The 15,631-nt window shown below is 44.7% G+C and overlaps 1 protein-coding gene across 21 annotated transcripts in view; it reads right to left on the bottom strand.

Annotated features, from left to right (window-relative positions):
* Tenm4 (teneurin transmembrane protein 4) overlaps positions 1-15,631 on the bottom strand; it is a 2,974,939-nt gene that overhangs the window by 465,809 nt on the left and 2,493,499 nt on the right. The gene's annotated exons all lie outside the window — the stretch shown is intronic.

Below are 15,631 nucleotides of genomic sequence, written 5' to 3'. Positions count from 1 at the left end.
ACTGCTCTGGTTCCCACTGTGAATGCTGAGCATTAATGAGAACAGCATTCTGAGTTTGTCATTAGTTTCATCCCAATGAAAGCATGTACTCCTGGAGTGCCTGGGTGAATTTAAAGAAGAAAGGCCATGGGCAGATAAAAATAAGCTATAGCATTCTTGGGCCCTGGGAAGAGCCAGCTACATCTAATCCCCCTACCCCCAGGCTATTGTCCTGTTTGATCCATCCTGACATCTACACTGAAGGATGATCAATGTTAGGTTCATTTGATAGAGGGATAAGGTAGAGGGAAAAGCTAGTTTTAACAGTCTATAAATAAATATCAAAGCTGGAATTGTAACCCAAATTACATGAGTTAAAAATTTGTTGCTGAGCTATATTTAGAAAGTCAGATCATACTAAGTACTGTTGAGGATGAAGGGATTGGACTTTATGTACACGACTGGTGGCCATGTAAAACATTACCGTCAGCTGAAGCAATCTGAAATGTTCTCTAACAGTTAACACCTAGATATTAGATATATGTCCAGGAGAAACAAAGTGGATATCCGTGCAGAAATCTGCACAAAAATGTTTATACTAGTATAGTACAATTCACACCAAAAGGGTGAAACTACCTCATACATTTGATTAGACCATCAACCAGAAATGAAGGCATCTCTGTGATAGAATATTGATCAGTGATAAAACATAAGAAATTACTAAAATATACAATCATGTGGATGAATCCTGAAACATTAGATGAAAGAAGCCAGTCACAGAAGAACACATATGGAACAGTTTCATTTACTGAAAATGTTCAGTATAAGCAAATGCAGACTCTGAGAGCACAGCAATGGCCATTTAGAGATGTCCAATCTAGCAACATGAGTAGGGGTGGAGTATGGCTTCCATTGGAAAAAACTAGAATAATTGCAGATGGGCTTAGGCTCTTTTGAGGCTGATAATAGAAATATTTCAGAATGGACTGTGGTGAATGACATCATGAATCTTCTAAACACCATTTCATACATCAGTCATATCTCAATGAAACTATTTTTAAAGCATCAACAGAGTATTACAAGAGAAAGAATGGAAGAATAAAAGTAAATCAAATGTGATCTTCCCAAGAGAAATTTTCATTCATCCGTTATAACAAAATTTGGGTCCATGTTGTATGCTAAGCACATATGTAATATAAACACATATATGAGAATGATTGGCATCAGTTTGGGGGTATTAATTGGCCCTTAGTAAGATGACTAAGACTAGGAGATATCCTGAGATCTTCGATTGTACTTATAATGCTCCCTTTTAAATACTCACAATACATTTTTTTTTTACATTGAAAAATTACACTGAGCTGGGCAGTGGTGGTATGTATGTGTTTTTAATTCCAGAACTCAGGAGGTAGAGGCAGGTGAATCTCTGAGACTGAGGCCAATGTGATTTACAGAGTGATTTCCAGGACATCGGGACTACAAAGAGAAACTCTGACTCAAAAATTATAATATAATATATACTGAGATTATGATGATTAACTTTGATTGTCAACATAAGTGGGAACTTAAAATCACCATGGAAACACATCTTGGGGCATGTTCACAAGAGAGTTTCTAGATAGGAATAATTGAGGAGGAAAGACCCACCCTGAATGTGGGGGCATCATTCTGTGAAACTGAGTGTAAAGGAGAAAGTGAGGTAAGCAGCAGAATTCACAACTCTCTGCCTCCTGCTTGCAGATGCAAAATGGCCGCTGCCTCAAGCGCCTGCCATTAATCCTTCTTTGCCACGAGGGACCGTATACCCTTGAACTGTGAGCCAAACTAAATTAGTCCTTTCTTGTGCTACTTTTAGGCAGGCGTTTTGTCACAGCAACTAGAAAAGAGCTAGCATATAGTTATAAATTCAGTTATAATTCAGTTTACAAATTAGTTATAAATGCACTTGTGGCAAGCAATCCACAGAGGCCCTTGTGCATGTTCCCCAGTTTTTTCGGTGAAAACATCTTATGAAAGTGTAAAATACTAACACAACTGGTGGATAGTCCACGGACTTTCTCTTTTGGATTGTGCTCCTCTGTGTTAAATTCTATAAAATCTTATCAATCACCTGCACAGGGTTTGTTCAGCGAACTCAACACAAAGGACACTTCTATCATGACCAGAATTTCTCCTCATCACACATATATAACACACACAATATAAGCACAGTCAAATGCACACACACACACACACACACACACACACACACACACACACACAGAGAGAGAGAGAGAGAGAGAGAGAGAGAGAGAGAGAGAGAGAGAGAGAGACACGGGACCTGCATGTGCTGCTGCACATATGTGGAGGCGGAGGACAACTTTCAGGAGTTGGTTCTCCCCTTCCGCCATGTAGGTCCCAGGGATTGAACTTGGGTCACCGCCAGACTTCACAGCACATGCCTTTACCTGCTGAGCCATGTTTCTGCCTCCCTATTATCTTGTTCTTATCCCAGCTGCCGGATGCTGGGTTTCACTTCTCTACTGTCAACCGCTAACCCATGCTCTATTTATAAAATTTTGTAACTTTCAAAATCAACAGTCTCATACAGTATCTAAGTTTATAAATTTGGCTTTTTCTCATTCAGCCTAATTCCCCGGAGATTCATCGCAGCCGTTGGGTGTATCAACAGTTCATTTTGTTTTGGTGTTAGAGGTGAAGAAGAGGCATTGGGATAGATGGGTCCCAGGTGTCTTTAGCATTTGCCAGCCCACTGAAGGATGTCTGGGATTACAGTGGCTACTTGTTTTAAGTATCCTCTTGGATGGTGGAAATGTAGACTTTCACCATATTACTCACCTTAAAGAATGCTTAATTTACATAGAGGGAGGACAAAGGGGATGTCAAATGCTGGGTCAGTCCGGAGCCAGTATCTGGTGTGGTATACAGGAAACTGGGCCTGGGTACCAGAAGGTTTGAGGTTCTAGGCCTCGCATGGGAGCACAGAAGCCTCATGATAAAGTCTCCCATGGTCCTTAAGAAAGACCCAGAAGGCAGCAGCTGGCCTCCTGAAAGTCTGAAATACAGAATGCCAATTGCAAAGGCAGAAATCTTCTAATGAGGTCAGTGCTGTTTGGGACTTCCGTTGCCAGTGAGTAGATAATGAGGCCCAGATACTATCTGTTTCTGCCAGGTGCTGAGGAGCCAGGTAGAGCCCTGGCTTCCTGTGCACCTCCCACACCGCTCTGCTTGTGGCTTTACCTTTCTTTGCCTAAATCTTTGCAAATATCTATTATGACTTTCATAGCCCTGGGAAGAACAGAAGGGGAAAACAGAGCCATGCCACAAACATGCAGTGTGGGCTCTCCTAGTCGCAAACACTTCCTTACCCACAAGAACTTCCAGCTTAGACATCCATATATGCCTCTTATTGTTCAGAGAGTAGGGACACAGGCTAGGGTGGCCACATAAGCGTGATGACACCTGCTGTGGGACAGAGGCAAGAGCAAGGCAGTCATCTTAAGATGCCAGAGCAGTCTACCTAGTGGGAGCTCACCTTCCAGTAGTCCAGGAAGATGCAGCAGGCTTTAGAGAGTTCACAACATCCAAGGACCAGAGCCCACTTCTGGTCTCTCAGACAAGACATAGGATCAGAGAACCCAAGTAGCACACATGTCCCCTGACTGGACAATGACCTCACACCTGCTGCTCTGAGTTCACAGAGTTAGACAGGCCCAGACCTTTTCCCACATGTTTTCTCCACTCTGAGATGTCACTTGCAATGGAAAGATGAATGTGGCCTTTGTGGTAAGGTTCTGGGCTCAGTAGCTCACTCTGCTACTTGTTAGCTAAACAGACTTTTCTGTAAAGACCCCATTAACCTGGCCACCCTTGGGTCAGATCCCAAGGTGTCTCTAGCCCAAGCAGCTTCTTCTGGAATAAACACATTGCCCTACCCCATCCAAGATGCAGCAACCCCCACCCACTGTGAGAGTCAAGGAGAAAGCGCAGAGCAAACACAGACCACCTGCACTGTGCTGTGAAAGCACCAGGTTGTTTCCCCATTGCTAGGCTAGCTTGTTTTCAGCGTTTGCAGACTCGCTGCCCTTCCCATGTGTTTCCTTGGCAGGCACTGAGAAGGGTTGAGAGAGCAGGGGTTGAGCGAGTGCAGGCACAGACTGGGGCTGAAAAGGCAGAAAGAGCTGCAGCACAGCCTCCAGGTCATGCTGGATCTGCTGAACTTTTGTCCTGACATGTTCTATACAGAGACTTAAGAGATGCTTAGCTGCTGCTCCTTGCTATAGAAGACAGGCTTGTGAGGAAATAGCTGCTGTCAGAAGCCCTTCTACCTGTGGAACACCATAACACTCCTTCACTCTTTGGTACACGGGCCTGCATGCTGTCTTCTATATACCACTGACGTGGCAAAGGTGACTTGCCTGTCACACCTGATATATGTACACCCAGACAGGAGTAAGGGTTGGCAGCTGTGCTGGGCTGACTCTGACAGGGCTGGAGGAGGAAGACAGCTGTGCTCACTGCTAGAGAGGGAGCCTCCTCTGTCCCTTCTCTCCTTGGGCTTCAGAATGGAATAAGCCTTCTGCCCTACTCTGCGGAAAGTCCCATGACAGCCAAAGGGACCTAGGCAGGGGTAAAATACAAGCAGGATAAGCTACTTACACTGGCTTTCTAATCTGATCACCTGGGGCAATGCCTGATCTCATATGTGCCTCTGTTTACCTGCCTATAAAACGGGTATTGTCAAGATGGAGTCAAACTCTTCTTGTATAATGGACTTTCTAGGATGGGATACAACCTGAAAATGTACTGTTTCATATGGTATGGAGTAAATTAGAGCCCAGTGAAGTTTGATCACAATAGGGGTGATGACGATGATGATGGTGGTGGTGGTGGTGATGATGGTGATGGTGGTGGTGGTACATTGATGGGTGAGTTACTTTGAGGGTGAAGAGAAATAATGCATCAAAAAAAACAAGTTATCAACAAATGACAATGTTAATTATATGTAACAGGAAGAGATAACTGACTACAGACAGACAAGTACTGAGGGTCCAGCTTGTGCCAGGCATTATTCATAATTCTTTCAGGTCTTTACTGGGGCAGGAAGGATGCAGGCAGGGAAGCAGGATTTCAGGGTACAGGGGATGTTAACTTATCTTTTTTTATCAACTCTGCCCATTACCTTCAGTGCCTCCTGCTTCTGGATGCTCTCCTCCAGTTATACCATACCTGCCTGGGCTTGAGTCTACTGGTGTTGCAGAGACAAAGAGCTGAGGCCTTCAAATGAACTAAAAACCCAAGAGCAAAATCCTTAGATCCTTAGATCCACTCAAACAACTTGGATTCAACAGGCTGAATATCCCAGATCATTCCACACCCCATCCCAGGTGACACCAAGGGCTCTGGACAATGTATGGCTTTAAGGCAGCAGAGGAAAGAGCTCTCAGGGGTCTTCTCTCCCTGACACCCAGGATAGACTTGTGGGAAAGCATTCATCCTTAACACTGGTCCTTCTGGACAAGCCAGTGGTGGGCTGAACACAGGTAGGGAACTTGCACACTGGCATTGGTAGTTTGTCTCTACATGTCTTGGATTTTGCAGATGTTATTTCATGCAATCCACACAACAGCATGGCAAAGAGAGGCTTACCCACCCCACTCTGTAGTGAGGAAACAGGGGTACGGCGTGACTAATTTGCCCTGGTTATATATGCTTTCAACACGGCTGAGCTTTTGAATGTAGATGTGGCTGACTCCCTACTGCTCTTCCTTACACTAGCCAAGTTCACCACCTCTGGACCTCTGTTCAGTGTTACTCTACCTGCTTTGCCAAGGGGCCTTTATAAACGTGTTTTTCTTGATCACTTCCTGTCTCCTGTCCATTTCTTGTTTGTTTGTCTTACCACCATAGTACCACATGTCTGTTTATATACTGTAGCCCTTGGGGGAACACAAACCATTATAATAACTAATATTTTCACCTCTAATTCCCAAGTAACAATTTAACCCCTTAGAAATAGTACTACCCCTGCAGAAAACACATAAATTAAAAATGGCAGCTCTCACTGGTGGTTTCTGGGGTGGAAAAACAGCCCAAAACTTTAAAAGAGACTAAGAAGGGCCATTTCTGTGAGTAGTGTTTCCTTTTGAGGGACCAGCAATCTTTGGTCTTTTCCTTTCTAGCTCTTTTCATCTTCCCTTGTGCTCCTAGTTCCTCTACCACACCCTCTGGGAAGCTCATCTGGTGACTCTACCTGAAGGTGTGCTGGTTCTCTTTTCAGGCAGCAATGCCAAATTGTGATCACAGTCCATATAAGTGTCTTTTTCTATGGTGAGAGGGACCATAACCTATCCACGGGTACATTCTAGAACCTTGTATGAGCACAGCCTAGAATCGATGCTTAGAAAATGTCTGCAGAACAAATGAACCAGAGTGATAATACCATTGCCTGGCACTGTTTGCCTGGGCTTGGTGCTTATGACAGAACCATATGGGAAGGATGAATGGCTCACAGAAACAGAATGCAGGTATTCCTTAAGAACGTGATCATTTACCAGGTAGTTTCTGTTTGTGGACATCTGTAGGTGGTCAGGGTCCCTATGGGACTGAGCAAAAGCACAATCAGAATGACAACAAATAATGCTGAAACACAGAGATTTCTATGGCATGGAGATGGCTCTATTCTCTTGATGTAAGGGGTTAACTCAGAAGGAAAACTACACTGTGTAGCAATTATGTAATGACCATGGAAGCCTTACCTGATGAAGTCACCCATTTATAGCAGGGGAGGCTAGCAATGAGCACTTTTGACTTCTACTTCCAGAAATACAATTTCCTACTCACCCCAAGGAATTCTCCCGGTACTGGGTACACTCATTTCCTTTTAAATGCATAGCTAAGGTGGCAAGAAGGAGATCCTCAGAGGCCCTCAGAGCATGAGATAACATGGATCCTCAGAATTTCCACAGTGTGAAATATGATGATGGTTCTAAGGGTATCCCACCATCCTCAGTGGTCTTGGGGCTTTGGGTCATAAAACAACAACACAGGAGGTAAACTTCAGGTTTTCAAAAGGAGGGAAGACAGTCTGGGATCCTCAGAGCTAGGGCCAAAGACAGCATCATTAACTTCAGTGTGTCTATGAATTAGAGCAGCCTAACACCCCACACCGAAGTAGGACTCAGCAAGGACACATGGCACTGCCAGAGGTAAGGGAGAAAGAACAGAAGATCCTCTAAGAATTTCCAAGCACAAAATGGCCCTTGCATGTATTAACTTGTAGGCAGAAAAACAAACAACCCCCCCAAATCCCAAAGTCCAAACTGTACACTTAATTTGAAGTAGCCGCAAGGTGATTTCTTCTAAAACAAAGGCAAACCCTTCCTGCAGCAGTGACTTTTCAAATCATGCCTCAGAGAAGTTTCCAAATCATGAACTCTCACAAAATCTAAGAGTATACAAGAAAAGAAGCCACCATCTGAAGAGTTAGGAGAAACAGTGACGGAAATTACCAGACCCACTCTTGGTAAGTACTAAGGCAGTCAGACTCAGGCAATAAAATAACGGCTGTGGTATGGACACATACCACAAGGACTGTGAAAGTTCGCACTGAGACCACACTGTGAGAAAAGCAAAGCAGACTGTAACATGAACGTCTTAAACTAGAGTTCTAAAACTGGGGGTCTAAGATGTGCAGTATCAGTGTGGGCCTTGATGAATCAAAAACAAAAGACTTTTAATCCCAGCATTCAGAAAGTAGTGGCCAGTAGATCTCTGTGAGTTCAAGGCTACCCTTGTCTATATACCACGTTTTAGGACAGCCAGGGCTACATAGATATTCTGTTCCAAACATCACTGTCATCATCACCATCATCATCATCATCACCACCATTGTCACCAGCAGCAGCAGCAACCACAACCACAACCACAACCACAACCACAACCACAACAACAACAAAACGTCTTAAAAATCCTGTGTGTTGTGTAAAGTGGGTAAATTACTGCCTGTCTCTGAGCCTGGCTTTTCTCAGCTGAAATGAAAGGGGGTTCTACATTATCTTCTAAGTCTGATTCTCTAAATAACCATTCTATCACACTGGGAATCACCTTTGGTCTTTCTTTCTTTCTTTCTTTCTTTCTTTCTTTCTTTCTTTCTTTCTTTCTTTCTTTGTGCTACCCCATGACTAGAATCATCTTATGTGAATTTTAGTCCTTATAATTATCGAGCAAAGTATGAGCTTCACACGTCCGTGTTATATATCAGCAAACAAAACCATAGAGAACTAACCACTTTCCCAGAGTCCAGAGTTTTAAGTCCAGACTGGCTTCCATCAGTGTCATCTGAAAGCCTTCTCTCTCTCTGTCACTTAGGTCATAGCTTCCGACTCTGCGTGACGCTCAACATTCTGGTATCCTCTGACCTATTAGGTGTCTCCCATAGTACAGGGCAACTCACTGGCTAGAACGGTCTACTAGTAGCAACCAGAATAACCACTCCAGGGGCAAGAAAACTATAAAGTTAATTACAATTACCAATCGCCAAGATTACTAAGAATGTCCTATAGGCAATGCCTTTGCTCATTTGCTGATTTGGATAAGAGCCCCTCATGACAGAGCAGCAAACAGTGACAGATTGCTGGGGCTTATCCTCTAAACAGTCATTCTCATAAAATTATCCGTTCTGAAAGCACTTCTCTTGGCCCTGGTTTTCTCATATGACAAATGGGTGATGAGTGTTTAATATCATGGGCTCTTCATCAGGGTTAAACAGGTTCATGCGAGTCAGGCACAGAGTAAGCATTCTGTGAATGATAGTTCTGGTTATTCCTGTTGCTTCCCTGCACACATTGGGAAGAGGTGGGGCTTTGCGGTGGATGACCTTGAGCCAATTCTAGCTTCCCCCATTTCCCAGCTATATGACTTAAAGCCATTGACCCTCTCTGACGCTCCACGGCTCCTTCTGTGAATCAGAAATAACAATGCTTACCTCTCCTGGTAGTTGAGAGGGTGAAATGGACTGTGAAATGCTCAGCACAGTGGCTGACATCTTATAGGCCCTCAACAAATGTCTCTTCTCACCCCTGGAGTGTTTTCTGCACATGTGGATTTTCCTCTGTAGTTACAACACCAAAGGAGCAGAGGATTCTGGGCCTTTGGTTGACTTGTTCATTTCTACCAGGGGAAATTTCGGAAAGGCAATGGGAGGTGGAAGATAGCTAAACATATTTATTTCAAAGTAGGTAAGTCAAGGCAATACAGCCAGAGGGCTAAAGCCTTACAAATGGGTGGCTAGATCCTGCCTCAGCTGCTTTGGGACAGGGAAGTATACGTTTCAAGGTGCAATTAGCAACAAGAAGCGAGCCTTATGATTTATGTGATTGAATCCACCAAGGATAATGACACCAATTTTCCAGTTGAAAATAAATTAGGCATTCAGCTTGCAAGTGACTAAATGTCTCTGTGATTTCTTTGAACACACACACACACACACACACACACACACACACACATACACACACACACACACACACACACACACACACACACACACACACACCTCCCACTGTGCACCACTCTGGGAAAGCCAGAAAGGTAAATAAGGTTAACATGAAAGATGATCTGAATGGGTCGGGAACCTAGGTAGTCACATATGCAGTACTGGCTGGACTCAGGCATCAAATCTTAACCCTTCCAGGCCTTAAGAATAGAAAGATTTTTAAACAAGACTTTGACAACATCTGCCTAGTCATTGCCTCTCAAAACGTGGGAGGCCCAGGACAGAAGAGATTCCATTACAGGGGAGTTATGTTTGGTCAGTCAGAACTGTGGACTTCAGGCTCAGTCAGGGGCACTGTTTGGCTTTCTACTCAGTTTAACTATTCTCTCTTCCTCCCTAAGCCTTCACATGCATTTTGTTCACCTAAGAACCTTAATTAAAGGCTATATCCTGGAAGGTGGTGGAGGAATTGAAGCTAGTGGGCGTCCCAAGTCTCCAGTGGATATGGAGGTATAGATTCAGTGCAGGAAACACAGCAAAGGGACAGACAGTGCCCGAGAAGAAAGCCTGAAACCTACATGAGGTTAGCATGACCACTATTGAATCTCTGAGGACCCCACCTCAGAGTGACAGCCTGGCTCCCTGTGAGACCAGACTCCCCATGTTCTCCCAGTGTCATTGCTAGAGGACAAAGCAAATAGCAATGACTTCACCATGTCACAGCTATGCCTTCCTGAGCAAGATTTTTCTCTGAGTCACAGCTCAAAAATAGGGAAAGGCCTGTGTCATAAACGTGTGAATATATAGGCTTTTGTACTAGAGGTAAAACTTGCATCGTGTCTACCACAGATGTGACTCTCAGTAAGAGTTCACTAAATGTGCATTCACCCTTGCTGGCTGACGTCATTGGCAAGACATGCGGCAGCGCATTCCCAGCTTCCTAAGGCTCACATGTTTCCTTGTTTATCAAGAAGTCTACCTCTAATTGATAGTGACTTGGGTGTGCACCTTAACTGTAGTCACGTTCACTGAAAAGGAAGCCGTGCAAAAGTAGAGGTTGGCTGCCATCTTGGAATCTGCCATAGCACACACTAAAAATTGGAAAAATAAACACTTTTGGTATGTCTGTCCATCTTTCCAATAATTAAAATTTATGCTTAGAAAGATAAGCTGGTGTTGTCTGAGGGGTGGGGTATATATGTGTAGTATATGTGCCTGTGGTGCTCGTGTGTTAGGCAGCGTGCCTGCCCATGGAAGGAGGTCAAAATAAGCTACCCAGTATCCTACATTATCTTCGTATTCCCTTGAGTCAGGGTCTCTCACTAGATTTCAAGCTCGGCTGTCAGTCCCAGGAATCCTCCTGTTCCTGCCCCCCTCAGTGTTGTAGATACAGGTGCACACATACATATCTGGCTTTTTCAGTAGGTGTTAAACTCCGATCCCTCTGTTTACACAGCAAATGCTTTGGCCCATCGAGCCACCTCCTCAGCCATGAGCTCTATTATTTCAAAAGCAATATGTAGCAGGAAACACCCACAGCTAAACCATCGAAGCTCAGACGGGGCGGGGGCGGGGAGGAGGAAGCACAGTCGTGAGCTATAACATAGACTTGGCCATTTACTATCAAGAAGGGGAGAGGGCCTCAGTGTACTCATCTGTACGATGGAGTCTCCCAGGTAGCTGTTATGCTTGGAACACGAGGAATGCTTGGTGCATGGAGGTCACTCAGCTACCTGTCTCCCCCTTTTTCTTCTAGGGAATGGGCATTACTTCATTTGCTAACTAGAATTAGTTAGGAAACTTAACTCTGCCTTTTGGTGACTGTGGGATCCTGTATGTGTACGTATCCAAGAAAGGCTCCTGCAAAAACTTTTACTGGCCTCTAGGCAATTCAAGTGCTAACTCCCCATCTGACACTGCACCGTTCCCACAAGCAAGACTCAATTCCTGCTAAGATCCTGTGCGTAACCATTTTTCTGCCCACTCTCATGGCAGCTGCCAGGGTGCTGGATGCTGAGCAGAGTTTAGCCAGGACTTGCGAATGATAAAGGGTGACAGGAAAAGCTTCTTGTCGTCCTTCACCACTGGAGAGTATGAGTAGGATTTGGCTAAATGGGCCAGGATAAGAGAAGATGTTTGGTGACCAGCATAAAGCAAGGGCCTCCTGCAGCAGCCAGGTTCCATCCTGGAATTTCTGTCCCCTCTCCTCATACATTTCTCAGGCTAGTCACAGTGAGGTGTATAGTTTTTTCCTCTCTCTCTCTCTCTCTCTCTCTCTCTCTCTCTCTCTCTCTCTTTCTCTCCTTTCTTTCTGAGACAGGATCTTTCTAAATAGCCCTGGCTATCCTCGGACTCTGTAAACCAGGCTGGTCTTGAACTCACAGAGATCCATCTGCCTCCCAAGTACTAGAATTAAAGGCATGGGCCACCATACTAGGTTCCTCCATATGACTTTTGAAATATGGGTGCGCAGATCCCTGGTGGTCCCTAAGACCCCTTAGGGGGTCTATTAGATCAAACCATTTCCAGAAATGCTCTATCTTTATTTTCCTTCCCACTCCCTCATTAATGCAGGTGAAGCCTGCAGACTGGAAACAGAGCAAGGACACTTTGGGTGAGCCAACCATTAGAGAAATCTGCTATGCTATAAAGTGATGCCTTCCTATCCAGTTCTATTCTTCTACTCCCCCAACTCCATCCCACCCCACTCCCAGGGAAAAATATGTTATTTATAGAAATGTGTTATTGATGCTGACGATATAGCTCGGTATATTTTGGTAAAGAAGTTATACATACCAGTTCAATATTTTAGATCTTTAATTCCTAATACAACAAATAAATAAACAGCATCTCAACAGCTTAATCAAAACCCCTCTTCTACCTTCAGGAACATTGAATAAAACAAGATCCTGAAACTAGGAAGCTTGATGCTCGAGGACAGGATGTGGCCAAGCCCTTCTCTTTTACCCTCCAGCTGGTTTCCTCACCTTTAGTGACACTAGCCTTCTTCCCCCCACTGCAGCCTCTTCCCCAGGCTTAGGGAGGTAGGAGATGGAGGTTTTGGTACAAGAAAGGCTGGGCAGCATAAGCAACTCTGTGCCTCTGACTCTGATTCCCCTGCTGGCTACAGAGACCACCCTGCAGAACTTTAAACGAGTTTAATGAGCTAAACAGAGAGCACAGCCTCTCATGTGAAGTAGTGAATGCCCGTAACTGAATGAATGATCGGCGGATCTAAAAAGGCCCTACCTAACACTACCATCTGCCCTGAGCTTCTCATTCCGAAAGCTCATTAGGTTCAAGGCCTAACTTACCTGTCACATGGTCATTGCCACCCTCAAGACACCAGCTTGCAGCCCCTCTCCTACACATCCCTTTCTGGTCTCACTTTCTTCCCCCTTCTCTTTGTACTAACATTCTGCCTTTATTAAATGCTCTTTCTCGATTATTCAATTAATTGACTTTAAGCTGTGAATCTACTCATTTTTTTTTGTCATTGGAGTGAGAAAGCATGAATGAGTCAGTCCATCAATTAAAAGGTCTCTAATTTAAAGATTGCAAAGTGACACCCCTGGGGATAAAGAGGATGATCTGGGTCACACTGCATTGTCCGAGGTAGGTCTGTGTGAAGCTGATCCTGGCTGTTTACAACCTCGGCCCCCAGTCTCAGACAGATCCTTTTAAGTCCTGTCTCCCTCCTCCATGCTGTTTGCAACACCTCCAGATTTAGTTTCGCTCTGAATTTTATTACTGTCCCATTTGTCTCCTCTTCCTGAGCTCCGAGGCAACTGGTAAGCAGGAGGGGGCCTCGCTGATAACCAGGCCTCCCCAATGCCTGAGTCCAGGCAAAGAAGACATGAAAAGGAGAAGCCAGTGGGCTCTGGGCTGAAGCTGGAGATAAAGTTCCCCTCTGCCCTGAGGAGGCCAACAAACAGTAACTAGCTTCTCCAGGAATGGCAGGCTCGACCTGAATAGATGGGGCAATGCTTGTGTGATGTGCCTCAGGAATCCAGCCTCTTGGGCAGGCAGAGAGAATGATGGAGGAGAGAAGAATGGGGAATCCTGGCTTGGGGCCTCAGAGTTGGCCAAGTCCTGTTGGGATTAGACTATTGAGAAGTAAGCAACTGTGGAAACTGTTGATCCATCACTTGCTCATTCATTCACCCATTCATTCATTCATTCACTCACTATATGTTTCTTTACTGAACCATTCACTCATCCATTCATTAATTCACTCTGTCTTCACTGCACCATTCACTCATTCATTCATCTACTCACCCTATCTTTACAGCATCATTCACTTACTTATTCATTCACTCACTGCACTGACCATTTATTTATTCATTCATTCACTCATTCTGTCTTCACTGCATCATTCATCCATCCATCCATTCATCCATCCATCCATTCATTCATTCATCCAGTCATTCATTCAGTCATTCAGTCATTCAGTCAGTCAGACAGAACTACAAAGAAGGAGGTACCTGCTCTCCTGGAGATTAGATACTAATGGGAGACGTCGGAAAATGAATAAATTTAGCATGTAATAATTGATGTACCAGGTGGAGATAAATGTTCCCCCAGAAGAAAGACCTGTGCTGGGGGGAGTGGTCTTTTCCATGGGGTGGTAGGGTAGGGAAGGCTTTGCCCTTCTACATGTCAACTCCCTGGCTTTACAATCACTGAGGTGGCTTGCATGCTTCAACTGAGGGCAAGGGGCCAGCTCACAGGTACAATGACTTTTACTTCTTATTGTTCCCTGGGCCAGAAGTGTTTTCTCAAGGTTAGGGGAAAGTCCATGTTCAACGCTCCTAAGCAGGAGCACTTCTGTGCTTCAGGGTACCTAGAAGAGGTGAGTGGCAGGAGAGACTGGAGCTTAGAGACCTGGCCGCAAAGGTGGTAGGAGGGCCTTTATAGAGTATTTTTTTGGTTGTAGTTTTTGCTATTGCTGTTGTTGTTTTGGTGTTTTATTTGTTGATTTTTTTGTTGCTGTTTTGGTTTGGTTTTTGTTTTTTTCTGATCAACATGAGGTAGAAGTCACAGGAGTTTTGGCGGGCAAGTGATAAGAGCTGAGAGTGCTGTGCCAGGAGCCTCTGGGCTGAACACAGAAAGGAAAGAAGTCTCCCAGAAGTGATCACAGGCATGAGGAAAGGGAAGAAGTGATTTGTCAAAGTAAATAAAGCAGAGAGTGCAGGGCTGGGGTGGTGGAAGATAGAGCTGGAAAGGTCCATCAAGGGGTCAAGGTTTATATGTGACCCCCTGCTGCCAGATTCAGAACTTTCAACCAAACATTTTTGAACAGTGCCTTCCTTCCTTCCCTTGATATAGATGAGCTCAGCAAGCCTTGTTCCAGGCCCAGCTCTGTGGGTGGCATCATAATAGCGATGAGCAATTCAGTCCCCTCTCTGTCAGAACTGAAGCCAGAGTCTCCAAGGTGCAGATGCTATATTGGGCACACCGAGGAAGCAGAGAAGGAAAGCCCTAACTGGAGAAGACTTCTAGGAAGATGGAGGGACCACATTTCTAGGGTTTTGATGGAGTGGGAGAGATCTAGTTCCTGTTCTCCTGGAACCCAAGTCATCATTGCACAAGAGCTATCAAGGTAGAGGACTTGCTATCCCATGCAATTACTTATGCTTCAGCCATCTCTGGGCTATAATAACTATTCCAACTGTCTTTGTCTAATTGGCTACATGAATGTTGCAGGCAGAGGCTATGCAACATCCAAGCCACAGCATTTTGTATTTGGGAGCCCCGTGAATGTCTCTGACTCTCCCAGTGGCTGGCCTATAAGAGGGAAATAGTTATCTATGTGATTAGAACTCATTCATGATCTGCTTCCCATAGACCCCAGGACCCTAGATGTCAGGAAAAGACTGTGACCTAGGAGGCTGGGTGAGTTCTGACCCAAAGTACTTAATAGCCAACACCTTCTAGCTGTAAGTACTGCAGCGGTTACCAAGGTGGCCATGGATCCCAGGCTGTGTGCGGGGCTCTCTACCAGACTCCATAAGCCTTTATTGTGAGTGAAAACTCAGTCTGTTTATCAGCTGGGATTCTGGAGTTGATTCATGACTCCAGCAGCACAGAGTCCAATAGAGCCCATATGTCACCTTATGGGGCTGCTTGACGAATAAGAATCAGAACTTGATGTAA

This window comes from Rattus norvegicus, chromosome 1 (genome assembly GCF_036323735.1).
Source record: "Rattus norvegicus strain BN/NHsdMcwi chromosome 1, GRCr8, whole genome shotgun sequence".
NCBI lineage: Eukaryota > Metazoa > Chordata > Mammalia > Rodentia > Muridae > Rattus > Rattus norvegicus.
The sequence above is the reverse complement of the archived record's forward strand: the minus strand, read 5'-3'. Positions and strand labels throughout refer to the sequence as shown.